The sequence below is a fragment of the Delphinapterus leucas genome, chromosome 13, assembly GCF_059928025.1.
Source record: "Delphinapterus leucas isolate spDelLeu-1000000601 "Yukka" chromosome 13, BTC_Dleu_Yukka2, whole genome shotgun sequence".
Taxonomy (NCBI): Eukaryota; Metazoa; Chordata; class Mammalia; order Artiodactyla; family Monodontidae; genus Delphinapterus; species Delphinapterus leucas.
The window spans coordinates 40,542,431-40,563,734 of NC_143141.1; the positions used below are offsets into that span (position 1 = coordinate 40,542,431).

The 21,304-nt window shown below is 43.4% G+C and overlaps 1 long non-coding RNA gene across 1 annotated transcript in view; it reads left to right on the forward strand.

Moving 5' to 3' along the window:
• Positions 1 to 20,859, forward strand: part of LOC115803584 (uncharacterized) — a 66,018-nt gene extending 45,159 nt beyond the window's left edge. The window contains exon 2 of the long non-coding RNA XR_016395433.1: positions 1 to 20,859. This exon is cut by the window's left edge and continues 22,973 nt beyond it. This is a non-coding gene — a long non-coding RNA (uncharacterized LOC115803584).
• The last annotated feature ends 445 nt before the right edge of the window (positions 20,860 to 21,304 follow it).

Sequence of the window (21,304 nt, forward strand, 5' to 3'; positions counted from 1 at the left end):
TTCTCGTTGCTGGGGACTCAGTGAACACGGGTGGAACCGTGTTCTGTGTATGTCTTTAATAGAAGACATGATTTGTATAATAGGATGGGCCAGCAGCCTGCTGCCTCCACCTCACCATCCCCAGGAGGTGGGACATTTGAAAGAGGCCTGTGTGATGAAGCCATTTTGACATTAGTGCCCCGTCAAAGTGCAAAGTCTCGAGGTTTTATTGCCAAGTGACACACACAGCAGACACTCCCGGCTTTGTGCTGTTCATAACCCCCAACCCTGACCCTGAGGGACTCCCACAGTCTTCTTGATCTCTGTTTGGTTTGAATTTTTATGAGGTGAATTATTTTTATAACCAGAAAAGGCCATAAAGAGAATTTTTAAAGTCTGCCAGAACTGGGTAAGACTCTAGGGCTACATTAGTTTTGTCTCTAAAAAAATCATAAGTTGGGAGGAAGCGTAATGTATTTAATGTATGTCTTTAATAGAAAGTATTTTTTAAAGCCTTAGAAATTTAATTGACGTTTTTCTGGGCATTCTGAAGTAAGAAAAAGAGATAATGTTATGGTTTAAAGGTCCTCATTGTCCCCCACACAAGAGTGTGTTGTTACCTTTAAGGGATGGAGCAGAGAATTTGAGAGGCGGACCATTAAGATATGAGCGAACTCTCAGAGAAGGGGTAATTGCTGTCTGTCTGACTGATGGCACCTCCTGAGATGAGCAGAGCAAACACAGGAGCCTGGTTCTCTGTGCCAGGTGGTGCCAGCCCTTCCCCCTTTAAGCTCCCCCTTTCTTGGCCCTCACTTTCCTCCACTGCATCCTTCCCTATCCCCTGCCTCACCCCAAACCCTGCCCTGCAGAAAGGAAGGCCTTGGATGGAGTGAGATTATTTGATTTTGCACAGCATTTGTTACTTTTTAAAGCCTGAAGATTTAGTAGGTGTTTCTGTTTGGCTCTGTTAAAGGATAAAATGACTGCATTTGAATTTCACTCACCCGAGATGGTTCCTCCCCTCTGCCTGCAATGACCCTGGATTCTGGCTCACTTCTGGCTTCTTACTGGTAAGAATCACTTTACTCAGTTAGTAGAAAGAAATATCGGATAGCTGTTAAAGAATTCATGCTTTTAGTTGGGTCTGGAGGTCACGGCAAAAGGCTGCTTTGACAGGAGCAGAGCAGTTAATAATGGCAAGAAGGTCAGGGGACCCAGCCCCAGCTCAGTCAGGCAATTCTCATCTCCTTTAGTGTCGGTGGCTCTTACCAAGTGACTTTTCTCCCTTTATCTCTGATGGGCCAGATCTAATGGTATCCCACCTGCTACCCTGTCATTGAGTTTTGAGCATTGGAATGGGAGTGGGTGATAGAAGGAAGAAGTTTTAAGCACACCAGATTTTTGGAGAGTCAGAGGAAACAATTCTTCCTGGATTTAATGATCAGGTGGGCTGGGAGACTGGCAGGCAGTTGAAAAGAAATGTGGTGGACTGGTATACCCTCCTGGTTCTTCTCCACAAGACCACTGTACAGAAATCTGTAAGAGTTTATGTGACCAGCACTTATTCTGAATTGTATATGTCTACCATTTGATTATGATTCTGTTGGATGGGTTGATGGATGGATGGATGGATCGATGGATGAATAACAGCTTTACTCTCAGTATTCATCCACTGCAGCAGACACTGTCAGTGCCTTGCCCATATTGTCTTTACACACCAAAGGCTGCTTATTTCGCATACCTGCCACTCTGTCTCTGAGAGCCTTTGCCTGGCCAGGGGAGCACATTAGGCCTGGGAGCCAGAAGAGGAGAGTTAATGTTCTAGAAGTAGCCCTCAACCCATGGTGGATAGGGACTTGGTGGATAACAAGCCCAGTTTCCTTGCATCTCAGTTGGGGTGACCGAGGCATGTTTGCATGTTGCCCTCAGTGGTAACTACCTAATTACATATCCTTTATAGCCTTTCTTTCCTTCCCTGTATCCCTTCTCCATTGCCCTTCCAATGTTTCCTGGGATCACCTTCCAAATGAACTACTTGTCCTGGAATCCTTGTTTTGGAGCACGAGTCTGTGGGAACCCAAACTAAAACCTCCAACTTACTGATTGCTCTGACATATGACTGAACAGTCCCCAGGGGTCACCCTTAATCTTCTATCTGCTTCCTAAAAACAAGAATAATCTAGTTGGAAGAATAGTGACATTTAGCCTCGTTGGAATAGTATTAAACCCTGTCAAAGTGCAAATTCACTAGATTTTATTGCCAAGTAATGTGCACAGCCAAACTTCCCCACCTTTGAGCTGTCAGTAACCCCCTCCCTGACCAGAGGGACTCCCATAGCCTACTTGATCTCTGGTTTGAATTATCATGCAGTGCATTATTTAGCCCACACCTAATTGGAATAGTATTAAACTCATTCTTAATTAATTCTCTCTGGAAACTCTCATCTTATTAAGTATTTAACAGAACTTCAGTTTCATTACTGAAGCTGATCAGAATCTGTTATTTAAGGACTGAAAGGAGGATGAATGTCAGACCCACAAGCCCATTTTCCTGGTCAGGCTTCTCTGATGACATGGTTTTCCCATCTCTAAGGCAGTCATGTTTGTTAAAGGAACAGTCCTTTTAGCTTTTCTCTGATTATTAAGTTTCTAAATTCTCTACAGCTCCTCAGAAAACTTTTGATAGTTTCAAGCAACACTTTAAAGTGATGATTCTGTGCCCTAGGTGTGCATTGGAATCACCCGGGGAGCTTTTATTTCCAGGGACTCTTGGGACCCACTCCAGACCAGTCAAATGGCGGTGTCTGGGCAGCAGTAGTTTTAAAGTTCTCCAGGGGGTCCTAATGCGCAGCTAGGGCTGAGAACCACTGATTTAAGGGGCAGAGCTTCTGAGACAATGAACACCAGCTGCCCCGGGAGCTGCAGCTCTGGGCAAAGCAGAAAGGGTTAAGAGTGTCATAGATGGCAGCCTCACGTGACAGCACACATCCTAATAATCCAGTCTCTGCATGTGGGGCCCCTCCACGCTTCACTCCACCTTCCACTCACGCTTCGCTCCCTGTACTTGAGCCAAGAGGCCTCAGGAAGCCTCTCAACAAGCCGCCCACGCTCTAAGGAGAAAACATCCACTATGCAAGGCAGTAACCTTTTGTTCCCATCAGAGAGCAAAGAACTCTGCTCCCCAAGGAGATTTCAAATCAGGAATTTTATTTTCTCATTTGAAAGTTTGTGCAGTTGAGCCTCATGCATTTTCATTTCCCTATCTTCCAATCTGGGTAATTTGTGCTTCTGGCTGAACCTTCGGGTATTTTCTCAGCCCTGGTGGATGTGGCTGCTTTTATCCCTGGGGCGTCATTCTAGAGTAGGAGATCCTCATATTCCCAGAAACAAAGAAATCCAAAAAAAAAAAAAGAGAAAGAAAATGGAGCCTACAAGCTGTGACATCAGTCTACGACTGGCCTCTATTAAGCCTGGCCCTTAATGAGCTTAGGGCCTTGGAGGACTTCTTTAAGCTTGATAATGCTCTCTCATAAAATGTTAAGAAACCACAGTGACCATTTGGGACTTCAAGCCAAATGATAACACAATTTAATTAAGTTGGTCCGTGAACTTTCCAAGATATTTGTGGATTTTGGTGTGTACATGCATTTTTCTGAGGAGACAGTCTCGAATTTTCATACGGGTAATGTGACCCCACAAAGTTTAAGAATTAGCGATTTCACGCTTCCTCCCTCTCTCCCAAGAGCCGAAACACAGATGTTTGACCTGAGGGACTAATGCTGAAACTTTCAAACACCCTTGGCCTCCTCCCTCACCCCTTTACCATACAGGGGCTCTGGAATGTCATAGCATGTAAATTCCTGGTCTAGAGAAAGGGGATATAATGTCACAGAGCACCTAGAAGCAAAGGGTCAAGGGACAAAGTGCCCTGGCTCTGAGGGTCCAGCATAAAGACCTGGCATGGATTCTCAGGTGGCCCACGAGGTTCCCAGCAAATATTGTCCAAGACAAACGTACCTGAAGGCTGAGGGCCGAGTTAGTCAGAATAACCTCCCTCTCTTCTGGAAGTAAGTGGGGTTATTTTCTTTCCATGAATTCTTAAAAAGGCTTGAGAATGTGGTCATCTGTCACTGTCAGGGTTTCCCTTGCATCAAAGCAGACGCTGATGGAGGGAGAGAGAGCTGGAGCCCTCACCCTGGCAGACACTTCACTCCCTCACCTTGGCCAAGTCTCATCTCCTCTGTTATGGGGAAGTGATTAATGATGTCTCCCCATCAGGGTGGTGGCACAGGACTTTGTAACTAAGTTCCATAGAGGGGAGGGGAACCGTGAGTGTGGATGAGGGCATGGCGGGTAGGGGGCACATAGGGAAGCGACATCTCGTGACTGTCTACTTGTGCCAGGCCTGTGTTAGATCCAAGGATACTGCAGGGTGAACAGCTAGCTGCAGGGCATGCTCAAACGAGGGAGCAACCACAGCACAGAGCCGTACTGGACAAAGTCCCCAACCCCAAGGGACTTACTCTTGAAAGGGGCAGAGTAAATCTTTATACTGCTGGTGACAGTGACTGCCAATCGTGCCCCTTTCTCCTCTGGCAGCACTGTCCAGTAGAACCTTCTGTGATGATGAAAATGTTCTATATCCGCCCTGTGCAATGCCGTCACCATGAGCTACATGTGGCTGTTGAGCATTTGAAGTGTGGCTAGGCTGACTGAAGAACTGAATTTGACATTTTATTTGATTCTTTTAGATTTAAATAGCCACATGGGGGTAGTGGCTACCAGTATTGAGCAGTGAAGTTCTGGAGTAGCCCCAATTTGCAGCTGGGCACACGGTCACTTGAAATAAAGACTGTTTCACAGCCTCTCTTGCAGGCATGTGATAATGTTTTGGCCAATAGATGTGAGGGCATGTGGTGTAAGTGACTTCCACATTATGCCCTAGAAGAAAACGGCTTCCCCTGGCTTTCTACTCCTTCTTGCTGGGTGGAGTGGAAGGTAGCCATGCACCATCTGGAACCAGGTGATGAAGACAACACCTCAGGGACAGCAGAGCAATCAGATAGAAGGAACCTGCATCCCTGAGGATGACTCCAGGTAGCAGAGTCCCAAGTCCAGCTCAGACGTCTACGTGTGGAGAAGCTAAGATTCGATTCTTTTAGCCACTGTTATTGTGGGTCTCTGACATCGAGCTGCACCGATATCCTATCCTAACCAATATACTGTCCTCCTCTCTCTTACAGAGACTGTGGGGAACAAATGTCCTAGTTATAACTTTGATCATGCGATTGCAAAGCTTCTGTCAGGTCTTCATGCAGCTTAAGGGCAGAACCCCGAAGTCAGAGACCTCTGCTTAGCAAAGCACCTTGGTGAGCTGGTAGATCTGCAAAGGTAGACGTGAGCTTAGATGGGAGCAAGGGATGGAGAGCTAGATGCTATGCATGAGAAAGAAATCAAAATCCGGAGAAGACTGGCCCCTACAAAGGGAAGAAAGGCCTGGAGAGAGGAGAAGGATGCACCTGAGAAACAGCATCAAGATGGGCCCAGGGGATGGAACGGCCAGCGGGAAATTCCCCCAGGTGGCAGTAATTGATGGGCTTTCCCACCAATGAGGTCTGTTGTTCCTGTTGTTCCTATAACCACTCCATTGCTCCAAACACTGTTCTACGCCACTGCTTCATGTTGTGCTTTGGAGAAAATGAAGGATTTAGGGCAGTGTCCAGCCTGGGACAAAACAGTGGGGAGAATGGAGCAGTTCTAGGAGGCAAGACACACGGTAGCTCAAGAGTGCAGTGGAAGCAAGAAATCTGAAAGAAGAGGTGACTAGGAGACAAGTAAGCTCCTTGCGGGGAGGGGCACGCTGGCTTCCACCACATGTGGGATGGGGTCCTTGCCACTCTGCTTGATGCTGGAGAGAAGTGTCACCCCAGAAGTCTGTATAACCTGTGACATCCAGGCAGCTGACACTGGGTTTGCGGTTTCCTGTGGCACTATCTTTCCTCCTGGCCAGCTCCCAAACACCTGACAGCCAAGCAGAGAAGAGAAACAAATGTTTTCTTCATGCCTGCTCTGCATTGGCCTGGATGAAAGGAGATATACTCCTCTTAAATCTAGAGCGCACAGTCATTAGGAAGAGTGAGAAAATCTGTAATTGGTCAGAAGGCCAAGACGGAATGATGAACCTGGTGTTTGGAGACATAGGGAGCAGGACCTTGGGAATTCTGGATTTGAGATGGGCCGGAGCCCTACGTCTCAACTGGCTTCTGAGGCAGAGCATGTAATACTTGCAGAAAAGTGTTTGCTGTTGTTACTGCTAATAGTAACACTTGTGTTCAACATCCAAATATACTCTGTTGACACTTGCTCAAGTGATGGAATTTTAGGAGCTGTACCTGGGGCAATAGAAAGGTGACAGTTTTCTATGGTAACCCTCCTGAGTACGGTCCTATCATTATCTTTAGTCAGATCAAGGCATAGACTGAAGGTTGGGATCAATTGGGAGAAAAACATTTGGGGATAATAATCATTGATGTTTATTGCCTTCTATGTGCCAGTATTATTCTAAACACTGTATAGTCTATATATTCTTCACAAAAAGTCTATGATGCTTTTTTTTTTTTTTGCGGTACGCGGGCCTCTCACTGTTGTGGCCTCTGCCGTTGTGGAGCACAGGCTCCGGACGCGCAGGCTCAGCGGCCATGGCTCACGGGCCCAGCCGCTCTGCAGCATGTGGGATCCTCCCAGACCGGGGCATGAACCAGTGTCCCCTGCATTGGCAGATGGACTCTCAACCACTGCACCACCAGGGAAGCTCTATGATGCATTTTAACAGATAAGGAAACTGAGGCTAAAGCAGATTAATAATTGGCACAAAGTCACACAGCTAGTAAGTGGTCTGGCAGGGATCTGAACCCAGGCCAGCTGCCATCAGAGTCCACACACTTAGCCACTACCATTTTCTGCCTTTTTGCTCTGTGGGTGTTGTACTTGGGCCTTGGGTACACACAACCCTTCAGAACCATTCAGAGCCCTCCCACGAGCACAGAACCTAGAGCAGAGGACCATAACCTCAGATGGCAGATATCCTGGGATGAAACCACATGGCTATTAAGGTGCAGCTTAGAAGGTTTTGTTTTTGTTAGTTACATACATCTGTTTATCAGCTTAGTTACTAGTCACATCACAAAAACAGTGTTTCCAAAGCACTTCTGTTATTTGATGTTTCAAGCAGTTTGGATACCAGGCAAACAAGAATTTATTGTAATTCGAACAATAAAGGGTCATTTTTCAACTTTAATTTTACTGAACTTGTAGCTCCCTCATCTTGTTATTTGTTGCCTGCCAAAATAACGACACCCATTTTTATTAACTTTTCCATTTAGTGGGAAAATATTTCATTTAAATATACATGGATAGTAGTTCTATTGAATACAAACCTTAATGAAGCTCATTTTGGAGCATAGCAGAGTATCTGATTGAAGATTGTATACATGGTATATTTCTCTCTATCCTTTCTTAGGTTAATAAATACCTAGAGACCAGCTTAACTGTCAGCTTGATTCTTTTATCGCATACCTATCCAAGTACGTAATGATTCTGGAAGACGATTTCTTCTATTTTGAGATAGCATCACTAATCCTAGAATTAGAATTTGAGGTTTATCTGATACTGGCTTTGCGTGGTCAAAAAATACTTTGGAGATGATGACATTAATTTTTAAAGAGGGAGGTCCAGGATGGTCATCTTGTTATATAAAATCTGTATTTTAAATTTGTAATACATCTTAAGTTCTGTATTTTGGCGTATATTGAACCCACATAACTCCATTGGTAGAAAGCAAGGAGAAGGTTTTAAATTTTTCTGTTGTATTAGCAGTTACATCAGATGTTGCAGAGGAGAAGATAGACTTGAGCAGCTTGTAAAAGTAATGCATTTGATTTTCATTTTGTCAGATTCGTAGAGTGATTTGAGGATTTAACCTCATCCTAAAAAGGCTCTAAGTGAGAAGCATGTCAGTTGTATTGAGAAGGGCCTCAAAAGAGCTTCTCCCTGCAGGATTCAGAACTTGTACGGTATCATCAGCTAATGTCAGTGCCACTGGTGAAATCTGGTTTCTCAGATAAAACAGGATCCCAAGAAATGACATTTACAAAGTGTGCGTCTAGCCAGTTTGGAGCAAGAATTCACACTGCAGTCCTCACTGCTGGCACAGACCAAATTGTGAACATTTTTAGCATGAAGAGCTGGCACTTAGCTCTGACCCCTGTGGCTAGAACCTGTGAAGAAACAGATAAGGGGTTGTACAGTTTGCTGCTAATAACCATGTTCTCTCGACACTGTGGAATTTTGCACAGAATTACCCAGAAGGCATACAAAAATGCTCCTTACCTCAGTAAAACCCCCTGTGAGTGAAAAATACATAGTGATCATTGGAGAGATTGGAGTTTCCTTTTTCTAAAGTTTTTGGAGCGGACTCTTAAGTTTCTTCCCACCCAGGGAAAAACTGCTACAGCACTTAGGCGGAAAAAAGTAAAATTTGTTTGTTTTCAGTGTGAGTCATGACAAACCTAGGGATTTGAAACTTAGGAAGAGGAAAACTTATCTGAGTGAGGATAGTAGCCAAAAACCTCAGAGCAACGTTGGACAAAAGATCCTTTTCAGACGTGTGTGTCTGCTGATGTTGGGATACCCTGCACCCAACTACCCACACTTTGTTGGGCTACACGCTGCCTCAAAGGCTCAAACCAGTCTCCTTTTAGGTGAAGGCACATCTCCACAAAGTCAAGTAAAATGTTATCTGGAAGAAGGGATGTGTTAATCCAACATTGCTGATTTTCAGACTCTCAGAGTCCCTAAGGGAGAGACTAAGGACGGGTACGTTTGGAATGTGGTACTGAGTGGAGAAGGGAAAGGGGATCCAGTAATGGGTTCAGAGCATGAGCTGGGCAGTGCCAGGCATGAAGGAGGACCTGGGTAGCCCAGGAAGCCTGGGTGCCTACGTTTTGGGAATAGGAGGTGAATAGAAGCAGATCATCCCAGGCTGCATCTCCAATGAGTCCTCATTGACTATGACACAGGTATACAGATACTTTAAAACCAGCTTTTCATAAGCTGTTGTTATGCAACACTTGTCCTCATCAGTCACAAAGCCTCAAACCTCACTGCACCACACAGTGGTGTGACTCTTTCCGTCATGTCTACGCAGTTCTGGTTTCAGTGTCTCTGCCGATCACAGGCATTCTGGATTGTTCCCTTGCAAAGTGCTCTGAGCACAGGGGCAGCGGGGGTACCTGAAATCAACAGAGGTTGAGACTCATTGCAACCATCAGCCCTGACCTGCTCACATGGATTTTCCTACCAGAGCTGCCCTTAATACCTAAATAACCAGGCAACGTTTCCCCCTCCGGCCCCACTCCACCGCCTCCTGCCCTCTAACAGGGGCAGGAGGCGAGAGGAAAAATGTCAGTGAGTCTGAATTATCCTCAACCAGGACAATAAGCCCTGTAATAATCAGGAACCGTTGGGGTTCCCCTAGATATTTGTTCAGCATCCTCCCTTCACGCTCTGCTTCGCAGATGCATCACTCATCAGGCCCTGAGTCATGGATAATTTACCAGCTATTTTACCAGTTGCATTACTTCACAGTGGGTGGAAGCTTCCAACTGGCCTGTAGCCCTCTGAGGCTAAAAAACAAGCCTATTTTCTACCATGTTGAGCTTTTAGGCTCTAGCAGTTAATATACCTGAGCCCCAAAGGGCGTTCTTAAAATAGGGGAGCTCCAGATAGTAGCCCTGACCCATAGACTGATCTGTTTCTTGCCTAAATTTTAAAATCCCAAGTCTGCCTTTCCCCCTCTTTCTGGGAAGCTGACCTAAACAAGTAAGGATGTGCTATAAATGTCTTTCAGGACTTGACTTGTAGGTTCTAATTATAATTAAGGTGATAATAATATTACTTTGTATTTTCACTGTGCCTTTCTTCCAAAGTGCTCCAAGCACTGTCAGCTGTGAGAGTCCGTTTGTGTCTACTTGCAGATTCTAATTACACCTTCTTTGGATTCTGGTTCCGAACTAATTTTCCTTCCCAGAGCCTGGGGCACAAGGTTTGCATCACCCGGGCTAACTTTCCTGGGTGTTTGGCCTGCCCTCCACCCTGTTATCAGATGGAGGAGATTTTCACCTGGTGGCTGAACCTGACCTTGCAGGGGGTAGGGTTCAGAAGTGCCGCGTGACTCCGTCCTGTCCCTTCCTGCCAGGATCTGGGAGCCTCTCCACTGGTGCCCTCATTTCCCAGACTCCCCAGTGCCAGAGTGAGCTCGGCTTCCTGCCTCTGCCTCCAGGGACAGGCCTCTCCTTTGAACAAGCTGGAATCCTAAGCCTGCCCTCAGTGGACTCTGCACCCTCCTTGTCCCAGCTCCAGGGCAGGGATGGGCTTGGGCCTGCTCCTGTCCCGGCTACTTTGTGCCAGTGTGACTGGGGGCAAGTGTCACCCAGAAGCTTGGTTTTGTCTTCTGGGATCCCTTAAAACTTGTACTGTGGGTTCTTCCCTAGCCCTGGAAGGAAACTCAGGCAGGCCCTCTGACTTTTCTGGTCCCACTTAGCTAAAAAAAACGAGGCCTGTGGTCATTTAAGTCACAAAATAGAGTCTCAATCCAGAAATAAAAATGCCCAGTCCTATGTAATAATAAAAACTCTGAACCAGATTTAAAGTTGAGGTCTCTCCTGGCTTCTAGGTCAGGCCAACCATGGGAGGGAGGGCAGCTGTGGTTCACTTTCCTTCCCTACTTCTTCTATTCCCTTAAACTGCTGACTGCATTTTCTGACCGCCACCCTCCCAAACACACACACACACACACAGTTGGAGGAAAAGGGAGGTCTGGAGAAGGGAGCAGGAAAGTTCTAGGAAGGGCCTTTTCAAGACTTGGCCAGTATTACAGTTCAGTCTTCTTCAGAGACCTCCCCCCATCAGCATCCCTGGGTTCTCTCACCTGTGGACCCCTGGACAACAAGATCTAGATCCCAGTAGTTGCTTATACTCCCTGGAAATTCAGTGATGTCTCTGCTTCTCTCAGCTGAGGTCCCTTTACCCCACCCCTAGATGACTCGGGGGGCAGCATCCAAGTCCCCATGCTGGTTTTCTCAGCATACATGGTCTGCTGCCTGCATTCTTTGACCCACACCCATTCACCCAATCCTGTCTCCTCAGTCTGCCATCAAGGCGGCTAGCCAGTCCATGTAGGTTTCCCAGGCTGGTCCAATCCACTGTGTCCCCCAAACTGAAGGTGACACACATTAAGTTCTCCATAAGCTCCTCTATTGTGAGGGGAAGCATGTGCATCTCTTCCACTTGTGTGCAAGGATGATGGAGGTCCTCAGCATACCATCAGCTTTCTCTAAAATTCTCAGTGAAAATCTTGCCTCTTAACTCACTTTCTTAAGTCTACTTTTAAGCTGGATATTGAGAGGACATTAAGAATAATCTGTTTTTTTTTTCTACACCTTTGTACCTAATTTTTGAACTTTGAACTTTGTACCTCATGTTGAATTGTGGTTTCTTTGGATGTAGCCCAAATCTGGTAGGAGAGGGATGCATGAGCAGAAATCCTACCTGGCCTCCCTTTGGGAATTTAACATCACATGGTCCCTAGAGCATTTCCAAGTTAGAGCTTTTATGAACCAATGGTGTTAGATCTCTGAGGAGAATGGAACTAGGGTTTCTGTATGTGTTTCCTTGTGAAAATCAGTATAGCTGGTCCTCCTTGGCCTCCACCAAAATGTACTTAGGCTTTCCAACTAGGGCAAGAGACCCATGGTATTTGAGTCCATTTTACGAGTGTATCTTGTGAATGCCTGATACCCAGAAGGAGTTTATCCCATTCAGTCTCAATTCACTTCCCTAATTAAGATAGCTCTGGTATGTCTTGGAATACCTACCCTTTCTATTAGTATCCTCTAGGTGTCTAAAAGAACAATTTGGAGAAGCATCTAGACATTTTGAAAAATGATGGTCAAAGACAGTGCCCAGTATATTACTAATGTCCCTTCCTTATAAAGGTAACTGTATGATAGAACACCTACTAAATTCAGTACCGGAAAATATTTCTATCCATACTTTATTCTTACTCATACTTATAAGCTTCCTTTTATTTGCCAGTGAGGAAATATATAACCTGATGTATTTCTCATTTTGCTTTGCCTACCAGGAAGCTCAGAACTAAATTGAATGTTCCATTGCAGTAACTAATTCATTCCAGGAAGCTGGTATATCCATCTCATTCCACTTTCATTTGGTTTCCATCATTTCTTTCTCTCTTTAAATGTTTTGTTATATTTTTCTATATATTTTAACATTATAAACCACCTTCAGTCCTTTTCTTGAGGTCATCAGGATACAAATCCTAAATAAACATGAACAAAACTTATATTTGTTCATTCCTTCAAACATATTTGTTGAGGGACTTCCCTGGTGGCGCAGTGGTTAAGAATCTGCCTGCCAATGCAGGGGACATGGGTTTGAGCCCGGGTCCGGGAAGATCCCATGTGCCATGGAGCAACTAAGCCCGTGCGCCGCAACTACTGAGCCTGTGCTCTAGAGCCCACGAGCCACAACTACTGAGCCCACGTGCCACAACTACTGAAGCCCACGCGCCTAGAGCCTGTACTCCACAACAAGAGAAGCCACTGCAAGGAGAAGCCCGTGCACCTCAATGAAGAGTAGCCCCTGCTCTCCACAACTAGAGAAAGCCCACGTGCAACAACGAAGACCCAACACAGCCAAAAAAAATAATAAAATAAATAAACAAAATGTTATAAATAAATAAATATATATATATATTGATTGATTGATTGATCACCTTCTACATGCTCAGCATTTTGCAAGTCTTTCCCCAGAGGTCGAGAGGAGATGGCACCACCAGCTGCCCTCCCTGCTCTTGGAACTTTAGCCAAACTGTAGAAAGAGAAACAATGGAGAGCAAGCAGATCTTCCCTCCCCTCATAGAGCTCACAAGGCAGCAGGTTTGCATGCAGGGGGAGGGGCACTAGAAACTCAGGGCCCGGGGTCAAGAACCTGAGAAGGAAAGTCAGGAGACGATGGAATTATGGATGGAGTTATGGAACGAAGGGAAGTGCATTTCCAAAGAAAGGATAACACTGCTACAAAGAGACCAAGGAAGACAAGAGCTGTGCCAACTCAGAAACAAGGTCATTAGCTACTCTGTCCAGAGCAGTTTCACTGGAATATTGGACGAGTGATAAAGAAGTAGAGACAGCAAGTGTAGACAATTCTTTCAAGAAGTTTGGCTGTGGCAGAGAGAGATAGGGTGGTTGCTGGAGAAGGTTGTGATGGCTGTGCTCGGAGTGGACTCAGCCCCAACAGGGAAGAATATCTTGATACCTTCAATGATTATTTGAATTTCTGTTGAGTTCCAAGTCTTCTTGTGCTTAGAGGAAATACTAATTTCCCAGAAAACAGAGGGTGCCAGGATGCCTGGGCTATCAGGTCAAGGAGACAAGGAAGGGTGCAGGCACTTGCACTGCTAGCTGGTTGGCTGTCTTCTCTTCTCTTAAATATCATGGTGGCTGTGGCTAGTATCTTCCCTGAGTACCCAAGATCCCAGGAGCATCTAAGGACTCTATTCCCGACTCTGACGTCTAGTGCACTTGGCTGCCTGTCCACAGCTGGCCTCCATCCCAGCCTTCCAAAATCTGCACAATCAACTCCTCCACACAGCAGAGGGAGAGGGGTGCCAACAAGCCCCATGAGCACAGGAAATATTATTGCACTATTGCAGCCCTGGGTTCAAGTCCCACATGGCTCTGTTCTGGTTGCTTTCTTTATTTACCCTGCACTAGCTTGATTCATTATTAAGGATGGCTCCATTGACCTAGGGAAGCAGTCTGCATTGTGGTTTTAATGTTGTGAGCCTAAGAAAAGAGCCAGATATCTTCAAGGCAGACAGAAGGCCTGTGCAAAGCTTTTCCAAATTTACTCTCCAAATTGATGAAAGAAAGGTGGTGACTTTCTCCGAAATCACAGTGACTCCATATGTAATGACATGACATTTTACCTCCCCTTCCTATTCTATCATGCACTTACCTTGTACATCATATCAACATTCAATCAACTCCCATTTTATAATGAGATTTTTGCAATTACTTGCATTTCTTGCTTTTTCTTGGCTGCTAGGAGGATCATATTTTAGGTTTATTTTCAGATATAGCAACTTTCTTGACTTTTTCGTTGGCATCATCCCTTGTCCACTTTCTTTGGCTCTTTTCTTACTTTGCTCATATTTTATTTAATTCCTAGATGTGACACTTTTGGAAGCTGCTTTATATCTTTTTTGAAAATGAGGTAGAGAATAAATAAAAATCAATAAACGATTATGCATCCCTTTGTTTTGTGAATTCATTCTACTTTCAGCTCACACTCATCTGTGGTATAGGAGGGATCCTTAACTTGTTTTCAGCGATAAACTTGCTATTTCACTGAAGACTTCAGGCAGGTGTGTGTGTAGCCAAAGTGTAGAGAAGAAGGAGAGGGCTGGGCAGTGGTAAATGGCTTAGAGATCACCCGACTCTGCTCAGCAGGCCTCAGTTTCCTTGCTCTGCACACTCTTCTCCTAATTTCCCTGTTTTATTGGTTGGACCAAAAAACTCCAGAGGGAGCTGTGTCTATTCCTCAGTTTAATCCATCTCTTGAGCTTTTGATTCCAATGGTTTCATTTTTTATTCTAAGACTTTCAATTTGGTGCTTTGTTATTATTTATCAGTCACAGAGTTTTTATTGTTATAAAGTTATATGTGCTCATTGTTAAAAGAGGCAAATAGTCCTGTAAGGGGATCCTGTGTTCTCCTCCCCAGAGAAGTCACTTTCAGCTCTTTCAGCTGATTGTTTGGGGTTTGCTCCTCCATCTCTAAATAACACATTTGTGTTGTTGTTTCTCGTCTGCTTATTAGTTTGTTTTGGTGGGCAGCATCATGTTGCAATCCCACTGTAGAAAATAAGGGTTTAGTTCTCTTTCATCCTCATGCCCCACCAGCCACGCATCCTGCTCCATATTCCATCCTTCCAAGTTTTCTCCTTATTTAATTAGATTGATTCATTATTTAGATTACTGTGGTTATGTAAACACCTTTGATTGCTGGGCCCTGTAATGTACTAAGAATGCTTTTCCTTTCCTGTAACAGTTTTTGATTTCCATGGCATCAGTAACTACTTTTCTCAATTGCATAGTTTTCTATGAATTTCTCTCTCATTTAACCCCAACCCTCTAACAGTTGTTTCAACCTCCTCTTAGCCTGTTCAAACATATCAGGTATCCCATCAACCTTGTCTTTTTCTTATTAATTCAGAGAGGTTCTTTACATATTCAAAATACTAATCTTTTGCTACTTAGGTTTCTTTCAAGTATCTTCTCTCATTTTATATCTTGTTTTTCACTCTTTTCGTGACATGTTATGGTAAATACATTTTTATGTATTCAAATTATGAATGTTTTCTATTTTTACACATTTTGTGATTTATGGAAAATTTCCTTACTCAATGTGCATAAGAACATTCTACATTTTAAATAAAATGTTTGTTTTGCCTTTTCAATCTACTTAGAATTGATTTCTTTGTGTGGCATGATGTAGGAACTCTATTTCTCCTTTTTTTTTTTTTTGGTATGTTGACCAATTGTCCTAGCCCCATTAAAAAAATTTTTTTCTTCAAGTGTTATTGAGATATAATTGTCATACAACACTGTATAAGTTAAGGTGTACAGCATAATAATTTGACTTACATACAGCATGAGATGATTACCACAGTAAGTTTAGTGAACATCTATCATTTCATATAAATACAAAATTAAGGAAATAGAAAAAATAAATTTTTCCTCGTGATGAGAACTCTTAGGATTTACATATATAACATACATCTGTGTTAATTATATTTATCATGTTGTATATCAAGTCCCTAGTTCTTATTTATCTTATAACTGGAAGTTTGTGCCTTTTGACGCCTTCATCTAATTCCCCCTCCCTCCCACTCCTGCCTCTGGTAACCACAAATCTGATCTCTTTCCCTATGAGTTTGTTTGTTTGTTTGTTTTAGAAGTATAATTGACCTACAACGCTGTGTTAGTTCCTGGTGTACAACATACTGATTCAATATTCCTATACATTTCAAAATGATCACCAGAAGTCTAGTTACCATATGTCACCATACAAAGATATTATATAACTATTGACTATATTCTCCACATTGTATATTTCATACCTGTGACTCATTTATCTTGCAACCGGAAGTTTGTATCTCTTAATCTTCCTCACTTATTTCTCTCCTTTCCCTACCTCTTTCTCTTTTGGCAACCAACTGTTTATTTTCTGTATCTGTGACTCTGTTTATGTTTTGTTATGTCTGTTCATTTGTTTTATTTTTTAGATTCCACATATAAGTGAAATCATACAGCATTTGTCTTTTTCTGTCTAACTTATTTCACTTACATAATACCCTCTAGGTCCATCCATATTGTCGCAAATGGCAAAATTTCATTCTTTTCTCTGGATGAGTAATATTCCATTGTATATATATCACATCTTCTTTATCCATTCATCTATTGATGGGCACTTAGGTTGCTTCCATATCTTGGCTATTGTAAATAATGCAGCAATGAACATAGGGGTGCATATATCTTTTCTAATTAGTGTTTTTATTTTCTTTGGATAAACACCCAGGAGTGAAATTGCTGGATCATATGGTAGTTCTATTTTTAATATTTTGAGGAATCTCCACACTGTTTTCCGTAGTGGCTGCACCAAATTACATTCCCACCAACAGTGCATGAGGGTTCCCTTTTCTCCACATCCTCACCAACACTTGTTATTTGTTGTCTTTTTGACAATAACCATTCTGACAGGTGTGAGGTGATATCTCATTGTGGTTTTGATTTGCCTTTCCCTTATGATTAGTGTTATTGAGCATCTTCTCATGTGCCTATTGGCCATCTGTGTGTCTTCTTTAGAAAAATGTCTATTCAGGTCCTCTGCCCATTTTTTAATTGGGTTTTTTAATTGATGTTGAGTTCTTAGTATATTTTGGATATTAACCCCTTGTTGGATGTATTGTTTGCAAATATTGTCTCCCATTCAGTAGCCTGTCTATTCATTCTGTTGATAGTTTCCTTTGCTGTGCAAAGGCTTTTTAATTTGATGTAGTCCCATTTGTTTCTTTCTGCTTTTGTTTCCCTTGCCTGAGGAGAGAGATCCAAAAAAGTATTGCTAAGACCAGTGTTAAAGAGCAAACCGTCTATGCTTTCTTCTAGAAGTTTTATGGTTTCAGGTCTTACATTTACGTCTTTAATCCATTTTGAATTTATTTGTCCCAGCTCCTTTTCTGATCATCCCATTCCTTTCTTTACTTATCTGTAACGCTTGCTCTGTTATGAATCAACTTGTTCTCGTACAGTGAGTTTATTTCTAAGTTCTCTTCCATTCCACTGGAATGGTCTCTTTGCTTATCCCATCCCCATCAATTCTCCCCTCCCCCAAGTCTTCATTGCTAGAGTTTTACAGTCCATTCTTGCCATCTGGTAAGGCAAGTCCTCTCCCTCCTTCTTCTACTTCTCCCTCTTCAGGATTACCTCTCCTTTTTCTGGCCCTTTGCCCTTCCATATACATTTTATAAGCAGCTGAGATTTTTCTGCAGACTATCCACAAAATATTCCCATTAAAATTTTGATTGAAACTGCTGATAAACTTGGGCAAATTGATTTTCATATTAGTGAATCTTCTTATCCTTGAACCTGATTTATTTTTCATCTTGACGCCTTTTAAACCTATCTTTTAATGAACTCATATTTTTACATCGAGGTCAAGACAAGTTTTTAACAGTAGTATCACAGCTTGGGTTTCCACATTCTATAGATAATATGAGATTAGATCTCACCTTATACACAGTACAACTCCCATTCACCTCTGACTTTGAATTCTCTTTTTGCTTCTGCAACTTGGTGATTTTCCTTTCCTGACTTCATGCCTATTTATATATTAAAAACACTTTGATTATATTTTATCCAGAAGTTCTTAAGTGTTTGGAGTGAGTCAAGGGCTCCCACTTGTATGTTTATCATCTTTAGTTGAAGTCCTCCCTAACTCTCTGCCACTTTCACAAATGAACCAGAGCTTTGGAAATTCTGTGATGAGATGTTATGACTTTCTAAGATTGGCCATGTCCGTCTGGGCTAATTCTCATCCTTCTCCTTTGGGGCTTCCTTACTTGTATGAATTGCCAACAAGGGCACATCTAATTCTTCAACGTTCTGATGACTTTTAAGAAGCATTTAATTATAGTAGAAATAAACCTATTAAGAGCTGGCTGTTAAGGTTGTGCATATTTTATTAGTCACTTCCTCATGGATGGAAAAATTCAGAAACATCTATGGTAATAGCCAATAGCAGAACTTTTCTGGACTGCAGATCACAGGTCTTCATTCTCTTCTTGAAGTAAACAAAAATGCTCATTAACTCCAGAGGCTATCAGACAAATACCCATTGTGCTGACCTTGCTTGACTCCTTTTAGAAACGATGCATACCATTAAAATAATCTGCAGAGCTGTGATCCCAGCCAGCAACTACAATGTCAGTTTTCAGCAAGCTCTTGCTGAATAAGAAAACAGAAGATTTAACCACGTTGGTAAGAAAGTCAGATGTTTTAGTTACAGGGCCACGGAGTTGTGTTGCTGGCTGCCTTCTGCAGAAAAATCACAGGCAAACATGCTTCCTTTCTTGAGATGATCACACTCAACAGACCCACACTCTCTCCCCAGTACACAGTACAGTCAAGTGAAATATCTCATACATGAGTTGGGAAAGTTCTCTAACAGAGAAGGGTAAGCAGAGGATATTTCACAGAGAATTTAAAGCACGGTGCTATCTTGAAGGGAACAGGAAACAAAGAATTAGAAGACAGATTTCTGTTTCTCAGTGGGCCCAAGTGAATTTCTGCTCTATGGGGCTAGATCTTCATTTGGTATCAGAATGAATGGGATTCTGAGAGTGTTCATAACTCTCAAAATAAAAATATGACAAAAGAGTCCTAAATTCCCATGGTAAGATGATAAATCCTGTTCAAAAATAATAATGATAATGGAGTAAAAAGGTGAATTAAGAGGGAAATGGCCCCATTGGAGGGAGATTACCTGGTGTTTGGAGGAGTAGAAGCTGAAGCAGCCCTGCCTGGCCCCCTCCTCCCTTCCAGGAAAAGAAGGTAGTCCCTGAGCCTGAGAAGGGAATGATGGTTTGGGCTCCAGGAGTCTTTGGGACATTCAGGTTAATAGAGTCCCTGCTCCTTTGCAGTCATCCAGAGAGATGTCTCAGTCTCAGAGGAGAATAGCTAGGAGGTAAGCTGGAGGGCTGGGGAGGTAGGGGGACTGGGGTGCTAGGGGCTCTGGCTTCCAGCCCCTGCAAACACTGTGAACCTAAGCAAGGAGTGGAGGCAGCAGTACAGCTCCCCTCTGAGTGCTCGGACAGTGAACACATCAGCAAGTGACCAGCGTGGGCTAAAGGCCAGAGAGCCTCCTGGTTAGTTCTGCTCTGTGTGAGGGTCCTCAGACCTTCTCATGACTTGAGCAGAGTACGCTAGCCCCAATAATGAATAAGATGTAGAAAGCAGAGGCTCAGGATAAGATGTAATTTGATTTAGAAAGTAATCGGGTAATTCTGTACCCAAGTGTGGTGTTTGAAAACACCTACCTACCACCAAAAGCCACTTTTTTTTTCTTCGCACTTATATGCGAGGCATGGAGTTAAATATTCACATGCTTAATTCTTACAAAAATCATTTCAATGTATATATTACTATCAATTTAGACATGGCTTTGAGGGAGAGCAATGTCTGACACCCTACATCCTAGAGGGCAAAAATATTTAAACTGTTGAAAACAAGGCAGTGTGTGGATTTTGCTCTGTAAGTAACATAACATCTGTGACATAAATCACATTTCTACCTGTTCTTTGTGCAAAAATTGCCAGCTTTCCGTTAAGATAAAATATAAAAATGAAGAAAAACAATGAGTACTCTCCTAGGAGAGGATGAACAAGATTCAGCAGGATCCTGGATTTTGGAATGACGAACCCGCTCAAAAAAATGAGCGTTTAGAAGCATGACCATGCACGGGCTGCCCCCCACCAAAATAAAACCCTCCAGTCGTGGCTTCTTCCCACTTTACAAATGAGGGAAATGAGTTGCAGAGAGGTTAAGCACCCGCTTAAGGTCACACCGCTGATAATGAAAGAGACAGGAATTGAACTCAAATTCATATGATTTCAAAGTCTATGAAATTTTAGAGTTGAAGTCAATCCTTCCCTTTCCCTACCTCCCCATGACGTTTTGATGACCTTCCTTAAGATCTGATCACTTTCTTTCAAGATTACTCATTCTCTGTCAGGAAAAAGAATTGCATTTTGGCCCCCTGCAATGACATTCCAGGTTGGAAGCAAGAGAAACAGTTGCAGAAGCTGCACTGATATCCCTAGAGTTTTCATTCTTTCTTTCTGGAAGGAAGGTGGTGTTGGAAGCACACAGAACTACAATGTCTTCAGCTTACTGCTCCCAAAATGCAGTTTCAGAGCCGCTTCCGTCCCCCACCCCTCCACCCAGAGCCAGCCAGACGTCCTCCCGCCCACCTACCATGTGCTGGCCATGTGTAGTTAAGCTGCCTGTCCCTAGCACCTCAGCAGCGTGGCAACAGCTTGGGCCTATCCGTAATCGGCTGCAGAAACCTCGCTGCCCATCAGCACCCCTGCATCTCGAGCTAGAAATAGCCCTGGTGTTTCCATGTATCATAAAGAGCAGAACAGGGGTGGATGTGGGTAATTGTTTTTTTTTTTTTTTTTTAGAAAAGCTGTTTGATACTAAACAGTTTTTCTTTTAGGCTGTGTACATGAGTTCTTTGCTGTGTTGATAGAGCTTCTGCACATTTGGGGAAAGGAAGCCTTATGCTGCCAGCCAGGACACAGACCTGGGCCTGCAGCCGCATAGCCCTGTCGTCGACCATCCCATCCCCCTGCGTCTTCAGGGAAACGGGGTGACTCTTTTCCCCTTGCTGACAGTTTTGGTTTTAGACGTCCTCTTACAAATCTCCCTGCTCCTACTAGGAGACAAGCCCTTATCACTCTGAGAACTGGGTGTGCTGGAGTGGGTATGAGCGGTGGGTGCGGGCAAACAACGGTTCGTAGAGAGTGAGGCCCTCAGAGTGGGCAACACTCCACCTCTCTGCTTTCTCACTGAACGCTGAAGGCGGGTTCTTTCCACACCCTCCTTCATTACTTTGTCAGTCTT